Source organism: Anopheles moucheti, chromosome 3, assembly GCF_943734755.1.
Source record: "Anopheles moucheti chromosome 3, idAnoMoucSN_F20_07, whole genome shotgun sequence".
Classification (NCBI taxonomy): domain Eukaryota; kingdom Metazoa; phylum Arthropoda; class Insecta; order Diptera; family Culicidae; genus Anopheles; species Anopheles moucheti.
The window spans coordinates 82,200,702-82,223,693 of NC_069141.1; the positions used below are offsets into that span (position 1 = coordinate 82,200,702).

General features: G+C 41.0%; 1 protein-coding gene across 1 annotated transcript in view; it reads left to right on the forward strand.

Moving 5' to 3' along the window:
• Positions 1–21,818: 21,818 nt before the first annotated feature.
• Positions 21,819–22,992, forward strand: part of LOC128304468 (uncharacterized) — a 56,946-nt gene continuing 55,772 nt past the window's right edge. Inside the window, exon 1 of the mRNA XM_053041658.1 lies at positions 21,819–21,894. The gene's annotated coding sequence lies outside the window, so the exon portion shown is untranslated. The remainder of the gene's footprint in view (positions 21,895–22,992) is intronic.

Genomic DNA, 22,992 nt, shown 5'->3' on the forward strand with positions numbered 1-22,992 from the left:
TGCGTACAGAGGTTTGGTGGTCAAAATGAATTTTTTCCGTGGTCTTGTCTTGTGCAGACCGGCTGCGCTACCAATACACCTTCTGGCAGCCCCGTGAACCCTTATATGCCCTTTAACTTCAACCTATTCATGTCAATTTCTAGAACGGGATTTTTTCATCTGTTCGTAAATGATTCCACCGTTAGATGCTAGAATAGAAACCATGCTTGCTTTCACTTCCGCAATATTCGCAAGCTATTGCCATTGCGATACTCTTGGTGTGGTATTGTTTTCTCTCCCCGATTGAGCCGTGAAAATGTCCAGCCTACGTGTTTCGGAACAGTATTGTGGTGAAGTATTGTGTTTAGTATTTCGATTGTCACAATTTGTGCAAGTTTGCAAGCCGGTAATGATGTTATAACCAACACAATCTGTCAGTGTACTACGAAATAGCTAGCATTGTCATAGAATATGAACAAAATCATATTGCAATCATTAGAACTCTCTTTTCCGTTTGATATTTGATACCTCATGGTTCTTGGAATACCATTTCGGTTTTTCTTGATTATTACTTTATCGAAGCTGGATTGTAGGTTCAGCTTATGTCCACCTACAATCCAGCTTATGTCCACCCATCCCAAACTGTCCAAATATTCATCATATCCCCGTGTAGAATACTGTTCAAACTACATTGTTGTAATCTCGGTAACATTTGGCTAAAACATTGTTGGCGATATCGTGCGTGCTGAAAGCGGTCTCGTTTTTTGCATTGAAAACTCAGTTTGTTTGAGAAAAATTTGTGAGATCTTTGTGGTGTTGTTTCCCTATAATTTGCTACTGACTATCAAATTGTGCCTGAGGAGCACGTAATACTGATGTAAATGTGCAAGTGTAAATGTAACGAAATGATCGCAAGTATCTTCACAATGACCGAAGAGATCGGCCCAATAATTCTAGGAATTCTTGACGCACGGACAACTGACCTAAACTTGGAGCATCAAACTTAATACGCGAAAATCAATCGAACGATCGAAATTCACATTAATATGTGCAGGGCCACGAGAGTTGATAAAATGCTGACAAATTTGTCCAATGTCCAAATCAGCTGGTCAACTGTGAAAACCACTATACCGTAGCCGCGCACACAATTGTTTTGCAGATTTTCGATACTAGGAGAGCATGTTTTTCCAGAGGTGACATCTGCAGCTTGGGACAAATTTGCCCATCACAATTGCTATTGCATACTATCAAACACGTGAGAACGATCGCTAATAAGTAATATCAATAAAACGGAAAGGATCCTTCATCTCGCTCAAACTTTCCGTCGGCTGGTACGAAATTCCATACAAAACCAGCTGTTTTCCGATTTCCGATACCAGGGAAGCATCCACTAAAGAGGTAGAACCTTGTACAGCAATTTTGGTCGAAAACCGCCGAAAGGTATGCAATATTTAAACACTAACTTTCCCGATGATCGAGTAAAATTTTGCAGTAATTTTGCTCGAAAACCGCCAAAGGTATTCAATTTTTAAACACTAACTTTCCCGTTGATCGTGAAAAATTTCTTCAAAAACTACCAGTTTTCGAATGTATAGTACCAGGAGAGCATGCACGGAAGAGGTAGCACCTGGTAATTTTGCCCGCCTAAAGGTATGCAATGTTTAAACACTAACTTTCCATACAAACCAGCTGTTTTCAGATTTCCGATACCAGGAGAGCATGTTTTTCAAGAGGTAACACCTGGTACCAGCAGAGCAAGATGGCGCCCAACAATTCATGAAAAGTTTCATGAAATTATTTCATGAAATATTTCATGAAACATTTCATGAAAATTTCATGAAAAAATCATGAAATATTTCATGAAAAGTTTCATGAAATATTTCATGAAACATTTCATGAAATATTTCATGAATGACATTTTTATGAATGAAAATTTCATTCATAAAAATTTCATTCATAAAAATTTCATTCATGAAAATTTCATTCATAAAATTTTCATTCATAAAATTTTCATGAATGAAAATTTCATTCATGAAAATTTCATTCATAAAATTTTCATTCATGAAAATTTCATTCATAAAAATTTCATTCATAAAAATTTCATTCATAAAAATTTCATTCATAAAATTTTCATTCATAAAATTTTCATTCATGAAAATTTCATTCATGAAAATTTCATTCATAAAAATTTCATTAATGAAAATTTCATTCATAAAAATTTCATTCATGAAAATTTCATTCATACAAATTTCATTCATGAAAATTTCATTCATAAAAATTTCATTCATAAAAATTTCATTCATGAAAATTTCATTCTTGAAATTTTCATTCATAAAATTTTCATTCATAAAAATTTCATCCAAGAAAATTTCATTCATAAAAATTTCATTCATGAAAATTTCATTCATGAAAATTTTCATTCATAAAAATTTCATTCTAAAAATTTCATTCATAAAAATTTCATTCATGAAAATTTCATTCAGGAAAATTTTCATTCATAAAAATTTCATTCATAAAATTTTCATTCATGAAAATTTCATTCATGAAAATTTCATTCATGAAATATTTCATGAAATAATTTCATGAAACTTTTCATGAATTGTTGGGCGCCATGTTGCTCTGCTGGTACCAGGTGTTACCTCTTGAAAAACATGCTCTCCTGATATCGGAAATCTGAAAACAGCTGGTTTGTATGGAAAGTTAGTGTTTAAACATTGCATACCTTTAGGCGGGCAAAATTACCAGGTGCTACCTCTTCCGTGCATGCTCTCCTGGTACTATACATTCGAAAACTGGTGGTTTTCGAAGAAATTTTTCACGACCAACGGGAAAGTTAGTGTTTAAACATTGCATACCTTACGGCGCATTGCATTGCAAGTTGCTTGCAAAGTTAGTGTAAAAACATTGCATACCTTACGGCGCAGTACCAGGAGTTACCTCTTCCGTGGATGCTCTCCTGGTACTATACATTCGGAAACTGCTAGTTTTTTGAAGAAATTTTGCGGCGGTTTTGAGCAAAATTGCTGTACAAGGTGCTACCTCTTCCGTTGAAGCTTTCCTGGTATCGGGAATCTGAAAACAGCGGGTTTTGTATGGAATTTCGTACCAGCCCATGGAAAGTTTGAGCGAAATGAAGGATGCTCTCGGTTTCATCCATCTTCCTTAAACTAGTGAACGCTCTCACGGGTTTGATAGTATGCAATGCAATATTGATGGGCAAATTTATTCCACGCTGCAGGTTATTTCACCTGCAGCGCAAATTTATTCCACCTCGTGAAAAACATGCTTTCCTGGTGTCGGAAATCTGAAAACAATTGTGTGCGCGGCAACGCTATAGTGGTTTTCACAGTTGACCAGCTGATTTGGTCAATGGACAAATTTGTCAGCATTTTATCAACTCTTGTGGCCCTGCACCTAATGGATTAAAGAATGCTATAAAACATGATCAATTGTTGAAAAAGTTTAGTAAGTAGAAGCTCACCGCAGAAATCAACCGTTAATTTTTGTTCATTGCCTAAAACATCGACGTTAGCGAATGATCATGGAGGTAGTCTTTCAACACTAAAACTTGACCTAGCATTTTAGTTTTCAAATTTAGCATAACACAAATTATTATTGTTATATAAAATTTGCGTTGTTTGTTTAATGGGATACACAATGTTAAACAATCCACTAAATAATAAATAAACAAAAAAATCGAAATTCACAACTTAGTAACACGCTCATTCTGTATTGCAAATCGTATGACGGGTGACTACCCTTCACAATGCATCAGAGAATGAGCGATCTCCCGCCAGGATATGCAATATATACGCGGCATACTTACGTGGAGTAATTTGATTGGATGAATTTTCCTCTACATTCGGCTCCATCTGGGCATCATCCTCATTGAAGACGGAACCACTATCTGTGTTTGTGCCCGTGCTCGATGGTCTCGGCTGTCTTCCTCGGCGACGTATCTTAAACATACCATGAGTCCAACCGGCTTCACCCCGTGGAAACAGGATCGGGTACTGTAGTGGACACATCATCTGGTTGGTCTCATACACTGGCCTTAAGGATCATGTAGCATGATGTTGCAGCACAATCTCCCGTGTATATACCGTGCTACCGGTGATATCGTCACAAACACACATGACCCATCTCACCTGCAGTCGGTGTGTTGTTCCGGAACTGGTCAATACCTGGTATACGTGAAAGGAGGCAAAGGCGCAGCTCATCGCGAACAGACATGCGTTCATACGTATGACTGAACATCCATGTTAGTGGATTGCGTATGATAAATACCCAGGATACAGGATAGACAATAGCGATTAAGTTCACCACCAAATGCTGGTGCTTGAGTGTTTTGTTAAGTTATGTTAAGATCGAAGAAGTATAACTGAGTTTTGCATGGCGAATCTCCCGGAAGCACAGCGAGCGAACCAATTCGATGGCAAAGTGTTCCTTGGATGCTGTAGTTGTAAATTCCACCACGTGCAGCTTCTCGAAGTTGGCGCACCTATGATTGTAGCTACATTTAGAAGAGTACAGGTGCAGTGGTAACTGGTGTTGGTGGTGATTTAGCCGGTTCCGATATTGTATTCGAAGATGGTGATGGCCCTGGCGGTCCATTTGAAGAAGATGATTAGGAACGGTCCAGCGGCGGATCAAACGGTAGGCGGAGTAGGCCCCTTCTCACTGCGCTTTTCGCCTTGTCTCATTTCAAGTCCCCTCAATGTTCCCCTTCCCTCCTGCATCGTTTTTAGAGGCCCCAACTATAATTCCGCCCTGGGCCTCCAAGGGGATTGATCCCCCACTGTTTCCTGGTGTCGGAAATCTGAAAACAATTGTGTGCGCGGCAACGCTATAGTGGTTTTCACAGTTGACCAGCTGATTTGGTCAATGGACAAATTTGTCAGCATTTTATCAACTCTTGTGGCCCTGCACCTAATGGATTAAAGAATGCTATAAAACATGATCAATTGTTGAAAAAGTTTAGTAAGTAGAAGCTCACCGCAGAAATCAACCGTTAATTTTTGTTCATTGCCTAAAACATCGACGTTAGCGAATGATCATGGAGGTAGTCTTTCAACACTAAAACTTGACCTAGCATTTTAGTTTTCAAATTTAGCATAACACAAATTATTATTGTTATATAAAATTTGCGTTGTTTGTTTAATGGGATACACAATGTTAAACAATCCACTAAATAATAAATAAACAAAAAAATCGAAATTCACAACTTAGTAACACGCTCATTCTGTATTGCAAATCGTATGACGGGTGACTACCCTTCACAATGCATCAGAGAATGAGCGATCTCCCGCCAGGATATGCAATATATACGCGGCATACTTACGTGGAGTAATTTGATTGGATGAATTTTCCTCTACATTCGGCTCCATCTGGGCATCATCCTCATTGAAGACGGAACCACTATCTGTGTTTGTGCCCGTGCTCGATGGTCTCGGCTGTCTTCCTCGGCGACGTATCTTAAACATACCATGAGTCCAACCGGCTTCACCCCGTGGAAACAGGATCGGGTACTGTAGTGGACACATCATCTGGTTGGTCTCATACACTGGCCTTAAGGATCATGTAGCATGATGTTGCAGCACAATCTCCCGTGTATATACCGTGCTACCGGTGATATCGTCACAAACACACATGACCCATCTCACCTGCAGTCGGTGTGTTGTTCCGGAACTGGTCAATACCTGGTATACGTGAAAGGAGGCAAAGGCGCAGCTCATCGCGAACAGACATGCGTTCATACGTATGACTGAACATCCATGTTAGTGGATTGCGTATGATAAATACCCAGGATACAGGATAGACAATAGCGATTAAGTTCACCACCAAATGCTGGTGCTTGAGTGTTTTGTTAAGTTATGTTAAGATCGAAGAAGTATAACTGAGTTTTGCATGGCGAATCTCCCGGAAGCACAGCGAGCGAACCAATTCGATGGCAAAGTGTTCCTTGGATGCTGTAGTTGTAAATTCCACCACGTGCAGCTTCTCGAAGTTGGCGCACCTATGATTGTAGCTACATTTAGAAGAGTACAGGTGCAGTGGTAACTGGTGTTGGTGGTGATTTAGCCGGTTCCGATATTGTATTCGAAGATGGTGATGGCCCTGGCGGTCCATTTGAAGAAGATGATTAGGAACGGTCCAGCGGCGGATCAAACGGTAGGCGGAGTAGGCCCCTTCTCACTGCGCTTTTCGCCTTGTCTCATTTCAAGTCCCCTCAATGTTCCCCTTCCCTCCTGCATCGTTTTTAGAGGCCCCAACTATAATTCCGCCCTGGGCCTCCAAGGGGATTGATCCCCCACTGACTGTTGATGTCAGCGAGCAAGCAACGGTGAGAGTGTTTATTTGAATATCGTTACTTTATGCTAACGGTGTTTGTTTTTGTTCTCAGTCAAGCGAAAGATGGTTTTGCTTCGTAAATTTTAATATTCTTTTAATATTATCTACGTATTTTTCGTCTTAAAAACCAATTAAATCACCTATAGTTTTTTGTTAAAATATAAATTTTTCACAAAAAAGTATGTAATATATTATCGTTGGTTGTCGATCTTGCGATCTTTTCACTTAAGTTTGTCGATTAATTATGTATTGATATAATATGGTAAGTATTAGGAGTATTATTTAACAAAATGTACACGCGAAAGTGCATTAAAATTTTAATTATGTTTCAATCAGTCATAAATTTCTTCAGTGCATGGCAAAACACTCGCAGTACTTCCTGTCACAACGAAAAACTCCAAGTAGCTACGCAGCATGAACTTAATTAGCGCCTTCAGACGAACGTCACATGACAGCGCTGTCACGCTGTCGTGGAAGGAAACTTTAATGACTTCACTTCGATGATGTGTGGAAGGCTTACACGGCACCCTGGTTGCTCCCTGGAGTGTACTAGATGGTCATAATTGTAATTAGTTAATTGGATTCTGTTCGGAAGGAGTAATCCCCATCCAGTGTTGCTGTTTGTGTTGCAGAGCAGCTGGGTCGAATGATTGTCGAACCAATATCGTTTAGACCGCCACAGAAGCACTCAAAGATGGAGAAATATCGGCTATAGTTCTTACAAAATCGTATCGCACAGCGTAGAGTTCAGGAGCTGATTTGCGTAATCGTAAGTAGATTATCGGGTAAACAAAACCGCTCTAGGTAGAACAGGTTGGCATATTCTATGCAAATTTTGTCCCTTCAGAAATAGGCAAACAATCGAGAAAAGCATCTCGTACGGTGGGGTGGAAAATAGCGGAAAGTCAGAAGGAATTCCACGTCTCCCATCACTCCTGTTTACAGGAAGCGATACAGGAAAGGGTTGTAAAGTAAACCTCTTTCCATCAACCGTTAACGTTCATCCGCCTAAAGGGAGAAACGTGTCGGTAAACAGCAGTTCCGGAAGCGTGCTCGAAGTTTACTTTCACACCTGCAACGGAACCGAGGGAGGATTTTGCTTTACGTTGTGGCAGTGCGAGTGCGATCAAGTGAGCAAAATCTAATCCTGTTGTTCTATGGGAACCAAAATGGGCAACGATCATAGCGGAAAGAACAATATTTTCATAGCTCGATTTCACTTAACGGTTATGGCGACGTACCGCTCGGTTGTAATACCAGCCACGTAGTACGATTAAACCACAGAGAATATTTAAGCAAAACCATACTTTCCGTTTGCTAGAAAGGCTCCGCAAGTGGAGCAGGTTTTTAATCGTCACCATCAGTCCATGTCTCGACGATGAAAAGTACAGCCGTAAATCATGGCACGTAAACTGCACTAATCACTGCCATCGTTTTGTTTGACGATTTAAGGAAAACCAACGTTCCGGTTTCTGTTCCTTCTCGGTGGTGAAAATCGGTGCAAATCAGTTGCATTCGCAAACAACGGACGTCGTACGGTACGAGGGTAAGGAATTAAACTTGTACAAAAGAAAATTAATTAGTATTTATAGGGAAGTTTTATTGGATTTCATTCTGTTATGGTTTTGGGTTCGTTGAATTGAAACAATGCAATCCCCCAGGTAAAGATTTCCGAGAACTAAAATGGGAGATGAGAAGAGAGAAATAGTGTGCTATACGTTGTTTTTATTATAACATGAAAAATAAATAAATGCAGTAAACAACACTAGTCGGACTAAGTGTGCACATTTTGTACAATTTGACTCATTTAAATTAAATGTTATGAAAATGAATTCATTCTACATTCAGCATTGAAGTGTTCAGCTATCTGAACAAAGCAGGCGAGTGTTTATTTTGATACCCAAAACTAAGAAATTTCTACCCTGTATGGTCGCCACGAAAAAGAGCTGTTGGCAATTTAACTGTTAACAGAGTTTTAATATTTTTTCTAGCTCACAAAGAGATTCTTGTGTCGTCATGATAATTGTATTTTTTTATTAACGAACCAGACCGTACTGCTATGTTCAAACATCTTGAAAACATAAAACACATATTCAAATATACCATACCCACGCACGACACTTTAAAACCATATGTCAAAACCTCTTAGGAAACGTAATGGAGTGAACAATTCAAGGAGTTTCACAAAAATGTGATAAAAAAAATATGACAATTTCGAAAAGATATTAGTCTTAATGATTAACATCTGTTTAACTTCCAGTCAAACTAGGAGATAGAGAGAATGAAATGCAATATTACATACCGTTTGTTTCATTTCATGTCGCACTAGTGTGGATGTAAGTTTTTCGAGCAGGGTTTCTCCTGGTTTCAGAAAACCCTTCCACATAATCGCTAAGCGATGCATAAGACACTTGAGCAACTCGAATCCGGTTCACTGCCAGGATAAGGTAAATTGTAAACAGGTCTCTCATCTTCACCGCCGTTCGTTTACGCGAGCACCGTTTATAGTCGTAAGGCATTGCATCAGGTGCAGGATGGTGGCGCGAACTTCTTTAGCCAACTTCATGCAACCCCAAACCCTGGGCTCTGCTTGTGCCGTCTGCGTCTGTTGTGGCGCGCTGCACTGATGGGTGTAATTTATTTCAGGTGAGTCATGGTTTTTCCTTCCCGTCGTCGAACGTCCCTTGTTGACGGTTGTTGTGTCGGGATAAGATTTGCTTCGGCCTCCCGTATGTACAAGGGGGAGCGGAAGGAAGGACAGTGGACAGTATTAGCCAGCTGAACAATGAGAGAAATCCGAACCGAGCGCCCGAACTTGACAGGAAATTTATAAAACTTAAATTACTTTCGCCCGAGAGGGTGTGAAGTTTTCCATTGCCGTGTTCATGTTCGCTGCGGTGAAACCAAGTGATCGATTCGTGTGAGTGCATGGTTGAGTCGGGTTCTTTTATCCCGCCGCAGTTCGGAACCTCGCGTAACCTTTGGCGTCGTCGCCTTTGGGAGAACAATGATCGGGTGGGAAATGACGAAAAACATCGCCATCTAAACACCGAAAGGCTCATTACGGTTCTTCTGGTTGTTCCTTGTCGTTTTATATTGCCCGACATAATGCCCACGAGAATATTGTTGAAAAAGGTCGTACGGTAGGATGGTGTGTTTTCCTTCCATACATCCACATAAACATACACACATCGAATATAAAAATAGTAGATCGTTATCGGGCTGCATGTGATATTGATAAATTGTTCGCATGAAGCGTGTGCAGCAGACCGGAACCGGGAATGAAATGGCGTAGAACGGGACACATTTCACATACTGCGGGAAATGGGGTACTGTTGGCTTTGGAGAAAAGTTGTGGATGTTGCTGATCGATATATGTTGAGAGTCCACATCCTTATAAAGAATTCTGTATCCTTACGTTTAGAAGAAGTCCTTAAATTGTGTTGCTTGTTTCTGGAGTTTGTGATAGAAAAAGAAAACAAAGTTTGTAAAAGTACTTGAATTATTTAGAGCCACGCAAATCACAAGTAAAGATAACATTTTATATGAGAAAAAACTACTCTATTTAGCTGTAACAAATATTGGAATGAGTGGTATTTATAAATTAATGTTTGCGTTGCAATAAGAAATCAATTATGTCTATCTGGAGGCTTTAAAAAACACAATTATTTTCTAATTGATGATCCAGAATGCTTCTCCAGCAGTGATTCATTTCTTTTCCTTCACTTCGACCAATCACATTTGCTGTCCATCAGTGTGCGATTGAAGCGATTGTCACAACCTTACGTGTAAACAAGGCACGACACCTGCGCACGGTTCACCGGTTATTATTTATGCAACAAATTGATTATTAATTGATAACGATGGGACAAACCGTGTACCGTGGTGAATACACGCAAGCTCCCATGTGCAGTCAACACCGGAACCCAACACGTCGCTATGCCGTTGCAGATGGATTGAATAATTTATTCCCGAACAGCCGGTGGGGCAAAGGTCCGGGCATGGTCGCCACAGTAGGCATAAAAAAGGCACATCTGTACACCCACAGCACTGCATGCTAAAAGCTTGCGGGAAATACCACTTTCTTGCTGTGGGATGGTGCGACATGATCTCCGAGGACGATCGGGTCGATGGGTTAATTGAGGTGTTTAGCTAACGGGTCGAGGTGTCACTTTCGAACGCAATTTGCTTAGCGCTGTGGGAGTTTAATCGAATTTCAATGTTGGTTGGGCCGCTGCCAGCCCTTTATCCCGTTTTTGGTGCGGTAGTTTCAGGGAGGGCAGTTTGCGATCGGTAGTGATGTTTGTACAATAAGGCTTAATACAGATTCAATTACGTGTTAAACATGGTCTGGTTGACCCGTTGTGTACATTCCGGGCCGGGGGAAACGATTTGAATATGATGGCATCTTAAAGAGAAAGTTGAATGAAATCATTGGGCGGGATTGAAGCTTGTTCAACTAATGACAAATTTAGGCAATCGTAACCCACACTCTTTCGAAGACATAAACATTTTCATAATAGACAAAGATCATATTTTCAACATAAAGTTTATAATAAAATCTGCTGCTTTACAAACAGTTTTACAAGCTTTTTTATTAGAGGAAATCGATTTTTTACTTTCACATCTTTCACTAGCCACATATTCTCGCGTACAGAAGCAGTTACCTCTTCGGAAGTGGCAAAGGTCACGTTTCGGTTGTGTAAATCTGCTCGGCATTCCCCATTCATGATCTCGTTCATCCGAAGCCAAACGATCCGGCGTAGCACGACACCGGGACAAATATATATTATAACTAATTGAAATAGAACGACTTTGGCCCATATTGGAATATGCTCTGTGCTATGCGATTCCGGTGTACGGTACCGTGCGGAAGGATTCGTTGGCAGCGCTGGATAATGGTACGGTGGGAAGTCGATAAGAATATCACGTAGCAGAACAATATCGTCCTCTCTGCTCATCGCCATTGTGTACTCGGTACGCTTATGCATTGGCTCATTCATGGACGAAGGAAATAGATGTTGGTGTGTGTGGATGGTTAGGTTTCTTCGAGGGAAGATCCTATCAAAGGGCACAGTGGAATAGAATATATAAAGTTGGATTTTTAAAACGGTTCTTGGTTTATTTAAAAATTAAATTAAAAAACCAAAATAATACATTTGAATTATTTTAAGTTGTAACAAGTCAAATCACAAATATAATCTAATGATTATAAAATGATTATTTAATTGACGACAAACAAACAAATTTTAAACGATTTGTAATGTCAAAGTAATTTTATTGTAATGTTTACAATCATATTATTGTTCCTATTTATACATTTTTCGTACTAATCACTTGATAACGACCCACTGTGGAAACACACGCCAAACGCAAAGCCTTTGCAACCACTTTACAGCAAAATTGCATTCGGCATCGTCACCAGCATATTCAACGCCTGCAGTCAGTTCCATGCTCGGTACAAGTCTCTCGTGGAAGCTGTGGAAGGAAACTGCCGTGAGCTGATGGCGCTTACATTCCATTCTTCACTTTTCACCTAACTTTCGCTTCTTTCCGCTTCATTGGAACTGTTGGGAATCGTTTTACGTCATCCTTTCTCTTCTCTCTTTCAGATATTCCCACCATCTACCAAGTGTGTTGAATTTTCCATCCGTTAGGATATGCGCCAGTATCGTTCCGAACCGAATCGAAGAAAGTGTGTTGAAGATAAAAAAATGGCAAGAAACCGAAAAAAAGAACAATTCATTCGAGAGAAAAAAGAAGTGCCAAAGTTCAGTGCAGTAGTTCGTTGGAAAGCGAGCGTCTCTTGCGAGGGTGTGTTGTAATGTGCGTCTTTCTCGTCTCATTTTGTGGCAGGACATTTCAACTGCGAGTGTGTGTGTACGGGAGGATACTTATTATGATTCCATATGATACGAAAATCATTCCAAGTACGTGACATCATTTCGCCTCGCAGGGCTACATTCCGACCCGGTGGCGTGGTGATGGCGTTTCCGAAAGTCGTCTGATAAGGAAAATGGTGGAAAATGAACTGAAAAAAGGAAAAACCCAAGATTGCTTGATGGTTACACTTGCATTTCTACTGTTTCGTTTCACCGATGCCGCAATCCTCCTTCATCTGCTCGCTGTGACTCTGGTGCCGATCGGAGTGAAATGGAAATTTCATCGACCACCGTGGGTAGTTATCGTTGCCGTGCTCCTCTCGACACGATGTCGGCTACGCACGATGATGCTGCTGGCAATGGTCAATACGCAGGAGCTGCTATGCTTAAAAAGTAGCAGAGCCACTTTCGTGGCGAATGTAATTTGTTGGACTCGTGGGGATGGCAGAAATCGAATTGGAAGTGAAATGAAGCGAAGTGACTTATGCGCTCAGTTCATCGACATCACCATGGTGAAGGCAAAAGTAGCCTGCGTGGTCAATCGATGAGCCGAAATCGATAGCTTGCGACGGTACGCATTAGACCGTAAAAACACTCCGGACAAGCGTTAGGAGAGAAGCTTAAAGCAAGGGACAGGGCAGGAGCGAAAATATCGTTGTAAATATGTTTTAGTATGGTGGATTTTGAATATTTTGTCTGTTTCCAATTTCAATAATTATTATCATAAATTGATGCTAGAACTGTAGAAGGGAAGAGTTTGGAAAGCATTTTTGTATTGTTTAGACAAGTATAGTAAATAATTGTTAAAAGTATAAAAATATTATGATATTTGTTTATGTACAATTTTATTTTAAAGCTCAAGATACCGTTTAAATTTGATAAAAAGTTTCTCCAGCCTTTAAAACCTTTCTATTCCACAAACCATTCCCGAATGGGCAATCAACACCTCAACCTCAGTGGTAGCGCTTAGTGCGTGCTTTGCCATCCTCGAGAGGTTTCCAGGATGTTTTTTTCCCTGTTCTGTATGGAATTGTGATTTAAATTTTACATTTACACTCAATTTACATTTCCCTTCCACGTCTCGAGGGAACGTTAAGGGTTAGTCCTGCCTCCGGACAAACAAATGGGAATTCGTTCGAAGGAGAAAAACTTCATTTTCACACTCTTTTGGGCATTTTGTTCCATCGAACCCGAACCCTTGCCGGAGGGTAATGGAGCGTAAAGAAGTTTTGCATGTTCTACTAGCACCGTTGGCAGCGGAACTGGAGTGCGGTACGATTATGTACGTAAAGGCATTTTTTTTTGGAATCCTTTACGTAGCTGTCAGCTGTTGGAATGGAAGGTGGGTGAGACAAGCTCACTCGATTGGTGAAATTGGCCATTGCGATGGACATTTGGCAAAACGTACCTTGGAGACATTTTTTGTCGATCGTGTACAGATTTTGTTGGTGATAAAAAGTAGAACAATTTGTTCTTGAAATGGTTTTGTTTGCAGGACACATCGCTTCATTGATTGTATGTAATATTATTTAGATGCTCTTTGAGGTACCAAAACAAATTATAGCAGAAAATTTCTATTTACACATGAAACACTCACCGGGAAAAAAATGTTTGTAAATCTTGAGTCAACTCATATTTTCGTGTATTGTGAGTATGCTTACCAGGAAAGAAACGAAAATATTGTAATCTAAAAAACACTTCGATCCCATTTACATCTTTATTTTCCTTGGAAACCCATACCCCATGCAGAGACAGTGTTTGTCCTCTTTGGGTCGGTTCACAACACACAAAAAAGGGAAACATATTTATTGAACAGGATATCATCCTTCCCTTGCAGCTCGTTCACTCGCACCCTTTACGCTTTGGGTGGTCTAATGTAGTGCGAGGATTTTTCGGTTTTCCTTCACGCCAATTCGACCCCGATCCTTCGTCTCGTTAAATAAAACATCATTTTGTCGTATCATTTTTATTGTGTTCCGCAGACTACGGGGTGCTGTTGGCATAAAATTTTATTACAGCAAATTGATAACAGCTGTAAATGGTGACCATCCTTTCTTTTTCGTTTTACGCTTACTGTTGCTGCTTACTGTTTTACGCCCCACAAGTTGTGTGGTACCGATTGGGAGTATGTCGAGGGCGGTATAAACGTACGCAAAGGATGCCCACTGCGTGGTGTAATCATGAGACTGTTCCATTCGTTTGCTTCATTTCAAGATGGTACAAATGATTACCGTACGGGTAATGGTTCATGCGATTTGGATGCCAACTACTAGCCGAGGACTGGGTGCATCCCGGGTTGTGGATGATGATTCACTACAGGACTATTGGCGCTAAATCGATTTGATGTTTTTTTTCGTATGTGTGTGTTTGGTTTCCGTATGTTTCTATTACTCGATGCGAGAAAAAGGTTTTATATTTCCATCTTTTTTGTTCAAATCATCTACACGACATAAAGATGTATGATAGGGTATACCTTGAGAAAAAGAATTATTCCATTGCAGCAATTCATATTTTATATTATTTTATTTTACATAAATGTTAAATGGGCAAGATTCATTTAGATTTTTAGCAGATCTATTAAGATATCGTGTTTTATTGCTGTATGCACTTTCAATTCGAATAAAATACGGACAAATGATTTTATTTCTTCAACATCAAACTGTTCATTCAATAAAACGTTCATTCAATACTTGAGCAGGATAGATTTTGATTTTTTTCCAATTTTCTGAGTATATACTTCTCGTACTAAACAAATTTTCTCATAGTTTTTTGAGCATAAGATATTCAGTTTTTGGTCTTAATAACAAAACTAAAGCAGCAAAATGAAGTATAACTAATTTTCCATAAAAATGCTTTAAATTCACTATCCTTATTCAGAAAAAGATTCCTTCAATCCTTGATTCTTCATGATTTCAAACTTGTAACACCAATTGCAACCGTTCCAAGAGGATTAAAGTCTACTCTATTCGCAACTTCGATGTAAAGGAATCTGGGTGATGACGTTCACAATTAACTTTATCCTCTCGAATTGACCTCGGGCGCTGATTAAATGGTGAACGGATGCAACGAAAGAACAGACAAGCGGCACGTTGTAACAGTATTACGGAGCGAAACCTCCGTACTATCCGTTTACTCTACTCCTCAAGGAGATTAATGTTAATTATTTAATTTTTCCCTCCATTCGTAACGTTTCTTCTTTCGTCGACCAATTCGTACGATTGATGCGGCTGGAATTGGGTTTTTTGTTCGCATCGTGCCGTTCCCGGCTACAAGCTCCCCTTTCGCCAGAAGCAAAAGCGAGACGATACCCTTCAACACGGTTTGGTGGTCACGCTATCCGAAGAAGATGAAATTGATCTTACGATAAGGACGGCAGCAGTGTGTAATCCTTGGGGCCCATGACACCGGAACCGGAGAATCGGGTTACCGAACTCGTGTAGCTGTGGATGCCTTCCGGCATGCAGCGTGTAAAGGATAACGAAGGAATCGGTTGAAGGACTATCAAATTGATTTTTGATTGGTTTTATTCTATTATTGTATTATTACTTGTATCCATCGCCGTTTCGGATTCAATGCCCGCTGCTTTGGGTTCGGGAGTTTTCCAGCACGCTGGTCAGCGAATCACTCACTTGACACATCTTACTACAAAAGAACGATCCCCCATCCAAGGTCCAATGCAAAGGAAAATCACGATAGTGCGGATGGTCGTACGGACACACGATATTGTCGAGGGCTTTGGTAAGTTTTTCGAAACCATTTCCGGCACTTTTCGTTTTGCGCGCCGGAAATCCTCTGGTGGGGATTCGAACGTATTCGATAACATAATAATGATGAGGGAATCTCGGCTTATCGCAAGGATGATGTTTCATTCCCATGGGTTCGCAAGGCTAATGCTTGGCTGTTCGTGATCGAAATGCAATACCGTACAGTCAATCAGAGTGTAATTAAATTAGCCATGAACAATGATGCAAAAAAACACATTTACTGATGGTTTATTTAGCACAGGAAAATGTTTTTATTGCCAAAAAACAAGAGAATAATGTCATTTTTTTGGCACCGCATTATTTATTGTATAAACAATTGACAACAATAAACATTGCAATAAGTGGTTGGTTGTTGTGTGATATTTTTCAATGATTTTTGATTGTCGCTTAATGCCTTTCAAAAAAATCCAATTTCATGCTCACCAGCTTTAGCCACCGTCTTTTGTCTGCAAATGCCGCTACTTAGAAGTTGATCCTAATTGATAAATCAATAGAAGAAATAAAATAATTTTCCATCACATTTTCCGCACGATGACTTCCATCACGACGTTTCCCACCAAGCTTATAGCCCGGAACGTATCAACCGTATCATATTTCCATTAATTAAGTCTATAGCCGGCTGGCCGGGCCTGCTGCTGCTTGAATTAATCTGGTGCTTTCGTCGAGCAGGCCATCAAGCCACCCAACGCACTTTGTGTTATCGACTTTTCGGCTTAAGCCACACGCACAAAACAGCCCCGAGGGTAAAGGTTTCCACGGTGTTAGAAATTAGCCAGCGCTTTATTTGTCTTCTCCGCGGCATTTCCTCCATTAAAGGTAAACAGTTTTATCTGGAACACAAACAGCCACGAATGCGGAGAGAGTCGCGATGGGTTTGATTTTGGAGAAAAACTTCCGTCCCGTCCTTCCTTGAGGGGAAGGATTCTTGAAAGGACCTGTGATGAGCTGATGGTACGTTGAAGAGGATGGCGCCCTACCATCACACACATACACTCACGGTAAGGACGGAAAGCGTGGCAAGCAACCGGAGCATATTTGGCAATGATAATATTTGCCCAACCCGCATAATGTTCCGTTCGGCGGCTTATGGCACGTTGCCAAGCTGCTTGGTGCTGATGATAAATGCTGTAACATTTAGCCAAAGTGCCTGCACGCGGATGATGATGATGATACTTGTTTGGAAGGTTGGTGTAGATTTCACGCGAGACAGATGCCATCGGAATGGGATGATGTTTTGGCTCGAAAATTGTCTCCAACCGGGTGCGATGGCTTTTTGTTTTGCTTACGGTTATGGGTGACCTTTTTGCTTGTGGTAGGGCAATTGATGGGCAAAACGCAGGGCAATGGATTGTGCGTTAAGATTCAATTATTGTATCGTTAGCGGTGTCACGGATTATGAGGGTGACATTTGGAAGTAATTGTATATGGGGTGAGGAACTGTGAGAGTAACAATATTGAATTATATCTTCGCAAATGTGAGCAAGACGAAGAATATGGTTTTTTGTAAGCATCATGATGTACGTATAATACTGCTAATTGAAACAACCATATGCCATAACATTTCGAGTGTGAGTGACCTTTTTGTTCAAATCGGTTCGTCTTCAGTAGATCATGGGGTTTTATGGCACAACCTCGGAACAGTTGGAATATTTACTAAAAAAGATTCTCTATCTAAAACCCCTAAAGTGCCCTTTTTAACTCCGACAGAAGTTACCATCCTTCAAGACCCAAACCGACAAAATTTAGCAGCTATTTGTTGGTGTAAACTTCCCATCAACTTGTTGACAAACGCCACCGACTAATCCACCGGCTTGCCGCCTGTCGAGCGATTTTTCACGCCACGTCTGTCGGATGGATGATAAAAGGCCACACCGTCCATCCCACCGGAAGCGACGTGACTGAGGTTGAGTTTTTGATTAATTATCACGGCGCAGTTGTCGCCTGGTCGCATGCATCTTTGGTACGGATCTGAGTTCTCATCCCACCCGAGGTCAAATCACCGAAGGGATCATCACTGAAATGGAAGCACCGCTAGCAAACTCCTAGCTTCACGCCTCACTTGACAGGACGTTCACCTTCGATTCGCGAAAATCCTCATCACTCTCTGGCGCACGCCGGGCACTTTGGAGTAGCTCGGTACCGATCCGTGAAAGCTTCGAATGTCAAGTGCAGTCCGTATCGTAAATCAATCATCCAATCAACCCGGAGCAGTGAGGGAGTGTGTGAGTACTGACTGGGTTTCCCATGCCGTGCAACCGCAGACGACTTTCCAACATCAGTTCCAGTGGGAAGTATTTGCGGATATTATAGTAGCCGAAATTGAGGTGAAAACATTGAGGTGCATAGAGAAGCGCTGGTGGTTCCGACGAGGAAGAAATGAGTATATAAACGAAACTCTATAACAAGAGATGCGTGATTGACGGTTAGTTTATTTGCTCTTTTCACACGACTCCCGCTTCCCTTCAATGGTGGCAGAAGTCATTTTTGCCATCTCGGATCTGGGTTTTGTCAGTAAATGTACTGGGAAACAAAGAATGTACACAAAGATTTATTCAACCACATGTTGACAACCGCACGGACTGTGCAAGGTAACGCCAGTAAAACAGATGCAATAATCATTTCCGTAATGTCGGATAGCACAATAGTAACCATCACACCAAAGGTATCTTCAGCATCGGTTTGCGTAAGGAGCGTCCCTTTACGCACCGAGAAATAAGAATACTGGAGGGCGTACCCCGGCAGTTATCGGTAGATTTATCGCACTTTGGGACGATACTTTCTGTGATGAATATGGTTCGAGTGAGCAAAGATGGCAAGATCAGATGCGGCTCGCAGTCAAAATTACCTGTGCTGCGAATGTTTGTGTGGATTCGGGGATGGGTAGTGGAGGGAACATTGAAAGAGTCAGTGTATGCAAACGCAATTTCGAGTGATATATGCATGTTGCTGGGTAGGTCGTAAAGGTGAAAATATTGTGCCATGTAGACATTTGCTGGTTGAGAAGGTTTATTTACCGTTTGGAAGTAGCATACCGGTATTGGTAACTCGTTTTAAGGCCACCAGGGACACATTCAGTAGGCGATCGCCGTTTATTCAAACACACTTATAAAACTGCGAATGAATTTTAAGTTTATTTTTATTATGAATTACAAAAAAAAACAAAAAATTGCATATTATAACGGAAACTACGTGTATGGACAATTGCCAATTTTCAGTCATATACTTAACACATGGCATAATTTAACTAATATGAAATAAGATTAAATAATTTAAGAAAAAATTGTCCAATGATTAGTCTGCTAATTAGTATTTTAATTTTCCGTTAAGGGACGCTTCTTTGTATAATTTTCTAATCAAATTATAGGGTTAGTAATCAGACTTCATATAATTAAAAAAACTACATAATAATATGGAATATAAAGAATTCATAAAGTAATCGAAGTATTACTATAATTGATTATTGTTGTCGGTTAAGTTGGAAATGATCCAGTCTAGAATCATTTTTGACATTTTTGACATCACGGCATCATTTGATATTTTTGACATCACGGCATTAAAACGAAAAATTGACTCAGCTTTGTATAGTATGTAGACTAGAAGTCCCATGTGGTGGAGCATCGCTAAGAACTGAAGGATCAACCGATCAGTTACAAGTTTATTTGATTAGTAAAAACTCTTATGCAATAACAGTAGGTGAAGTTCAAGATTTTTTTTGAAAACTGCTACAAATTGCTATTAGCCAGGAATTTTTACGTTGTCCAACTAATAATGTCTCTGTTTTTTAAACTTTTACTTGTGTATTCTTTTAATAACATGACTACATATTACACCTTTCAGGTTACTGTCTTTATACGAAATTTTTAATCTGTTACAGTAATTTTACTATCTGCCCCACAGAGTATTTGTTTATTAACAAATATTCTATGGAAAACATCCAACAACAATATTTCGTAAATTTTCAGTAAATTGTAACAATCCATTTCCAAAATGTACACACATCGCTTTCCAGGGACAGAACGGATGCTGTGACGTGCAAAATCATCCAAGTCGCCGAACTAAGCGAAGCGAACCGTTTCGTAAAATTACACTTAAATTCCACGCCCGACAGCCATCCATCATGACCGCGTAACGAACGGTAACATCGGAGACACACACACCGGTGCCAAAAAGGTAAACATCGTCGGCAAACGGTTGTTTTTTCGATTTATGCGTGGGAAAAACTGGACCTACCGTGCACCCATTTCACGCCACCTGCCGACGGTTGTAGTGTAAAACCCGAAGGAAAATTCCTTCAGCTTCCGCCACCGAAACCCGAACTGGGGGCGCGTGCCGATGAGTGCCGTTTCGCTCTGGCACTTCCTCCCCGGAGTATTAGACGTGTATTTTTTGCATTCCTCTCGCACACGGAAACCTTCCGTCCCGGTGTGCGGGCGTACTCTCGAGGGCTGGCGTCCTTCGTTTTGTTTACACTTGTTTTCCTTTTTTTAACGGTTTCTCTCTCCATCTCCATCTGTCTGGTGCTTCCTCACTCGCACGTACGCGCTGAGGGAACGGAAAATTGCGCAGAACGAGCGACGCATAACAGTTTTCCCACCCTTTTGGGCCGGCAGGTTGCAAATGTGGCAACTGAAAATACGCTTCGCAAACACCGATAGCAACAATAGGGGAAAAAACTCCCCAACTAATCAGATGACAGATGACTAACATGAGAGAAATAGCCGCCCACGGAGGTAAACACAAGTAGATGGCGGCTAAGTGAGCGGCTTCGAGCACTAGCGAACACTTGGTTTGGCGTGCTCGTGTGGCGTTCGAGTGTTTGGCGGATGCTCCACTTCGTGCCACGGAAAAAGCCGAAACCCTAACCTATCTCGCCAGAGTTCGTGCAGCCAGCGAAATACCAATCCACCCTTGCTGGTCGGTGTACTAGTGTATCGCGCGAATCCGTCAGTCGGCCGCTTTCACTCGCATGAGCTAGACGCGTTTATCATCCCGAGTTACGTGTGCTGTCTACTATTACGTCAAGGTGACAGCTGTGTTTAGTCGCTTAACAGTCGTCGTGTACGATCGCGGTACAATACGAGGTTCGTAAAACATAATGTTCTAGTGCTGTACGGATGGCTCAAAAGAAAGAATTGTTTACATTACATTGCTGGATGGTTCAAATTGAATGCGTTGAATCTGTGAGCGAGCTGTTGGAAAGCATTAGAAATTGAAAGTGGCATTCCTCGATCATCAGCGACGTAATATCGAGATCGTTGGTGATTGGTATTGGAATTGAAGCATTTCAGATATGTTTGCAACAATAAAGTAATCCTCAAAGAAGTGATTGTTAAACTCAAGTGGCTCATTGAACTATCCAACCGATGATCGTGGAAACGTCCTTATCGCCATTAATCCTGCTCAATAAAACTAAAATTGTTGACTATATATCATCCCTTCGGATCGGACGAATAATCCGATGCAATTCACCGGCATAACAACAAAAAAGTAAAGCGAAAAAGTGTTAATCACACGCCACTTGTTCTGACGATTCTGACCACTCGTGTTGTGTGCCAGGGTTTGTGTGGATAGTTTTTCCTCTCCATTTTCCTAACCATAATGAATGTAATGAGTGATTAAAAGCCGAGTCGGTGTTTATGTGTTTTTTTAGTGAGTCGATCAAAACGTGTTGTGGTTAAAATCAAAATCCTCCCCACCGCGTGAAGCATCCCTGAGTGGTGTTTGTATGTGTGTGTGTGTGTTTATGTGTTCGATGGTGTGTATGCGCTAGTACACAATTTTCCATTACGCTACTTGCTGCTGGTGTGTGCAAAAACAAGTGTTGAAAGTCTCACCGAGCAGCGCGTATCAGTGCGACAAAATCCGCATCCTCATCACCAGCTCATCAGCAGCCAGCTTTGCCGTTGCGTCTTCCGCAGGTATCTGTTTAATGTTTAATTTCATTAATATTTATTAGTATTTAGAGAGTTGACGAGCCGGCATGCACCAATATGGCTGCAAGGGGTCTCCACGGTAGCGTGCCTTAAATCAAACCGTTGTTGTTTATGGGGTTGCGTGTGCTAGGCGTGTGCTGCTGCACCTAGTGTGCTTTTATGTTTGCTCTATTGAGCGCTTCAGCATAAGACTTTCGACTTGCAAAAACAACCGCTCCAGACCCTCGGCATACCCCTGGTTCTAAAGATTTTACCCGACCTTTTGACGAATGAATAATCCCACCCGTTCTATCCGAGTCGTAAATTATTTCAAACGACAAATCTTCCTACAAAAACCCCCAGGAATGGATCATAAGGATCGTGTCGGGCGTTGTCGAGGGTTTCAGGTGGTGATGGTTGAGGGGAATTTTTCACGCCTTGGTGGAAAAGTGTCGTGCCAACAAACGCAGCAACAGCTTTAGTTATTTAAACCCATTTCCCTCGTGCTGGTCGGTGTGGGATGGTAACGTAAACACGTTCCTTGCGCTTAAGGACGACCTCGTTTTGGTCCATCGGGTGGCTGTTGAGGTTAGCAGCATCAAACGCCCGAGGACCGAGTGCTGTCTGCTTAGAGGATTAATTAAACGTAACCTCAAGATCCGTGGCGAGATGTGTGGCCGGTAGCGTCAGGCACCGCTTCAAAGCATTTCAATCCATGCCGATGCACTGTCGAATGAAAATCGGTTGACTGGGGCTGATGGTTGTATAATTTATCGAAGAAAAGTATGCATATGGGCAGTGCTGGATGGAGTGCAGTTTTAGTGAGTTTAATATTGGATGCAGGAAGGCACAGTTCAAACACGAGCAGGATGTGGCGATTGGTTTTATGTTGGAAGTCATTACATTTATATGCACTGTGAATGAAGAATAAATAAGAACATAATGAACATAGAGCGAACCTGTTGAAATGATGTATAGGAAACATTGGAAGCATTATTTTCAATATGTTTTAAGACCATGTGGTCTTGTTCGGAGATGTGTACGACCTTGAGATGTTAAAAGCTAAAGCAAGAGCTAAAAGCCAGTTGGGCTTTACTTTACAAC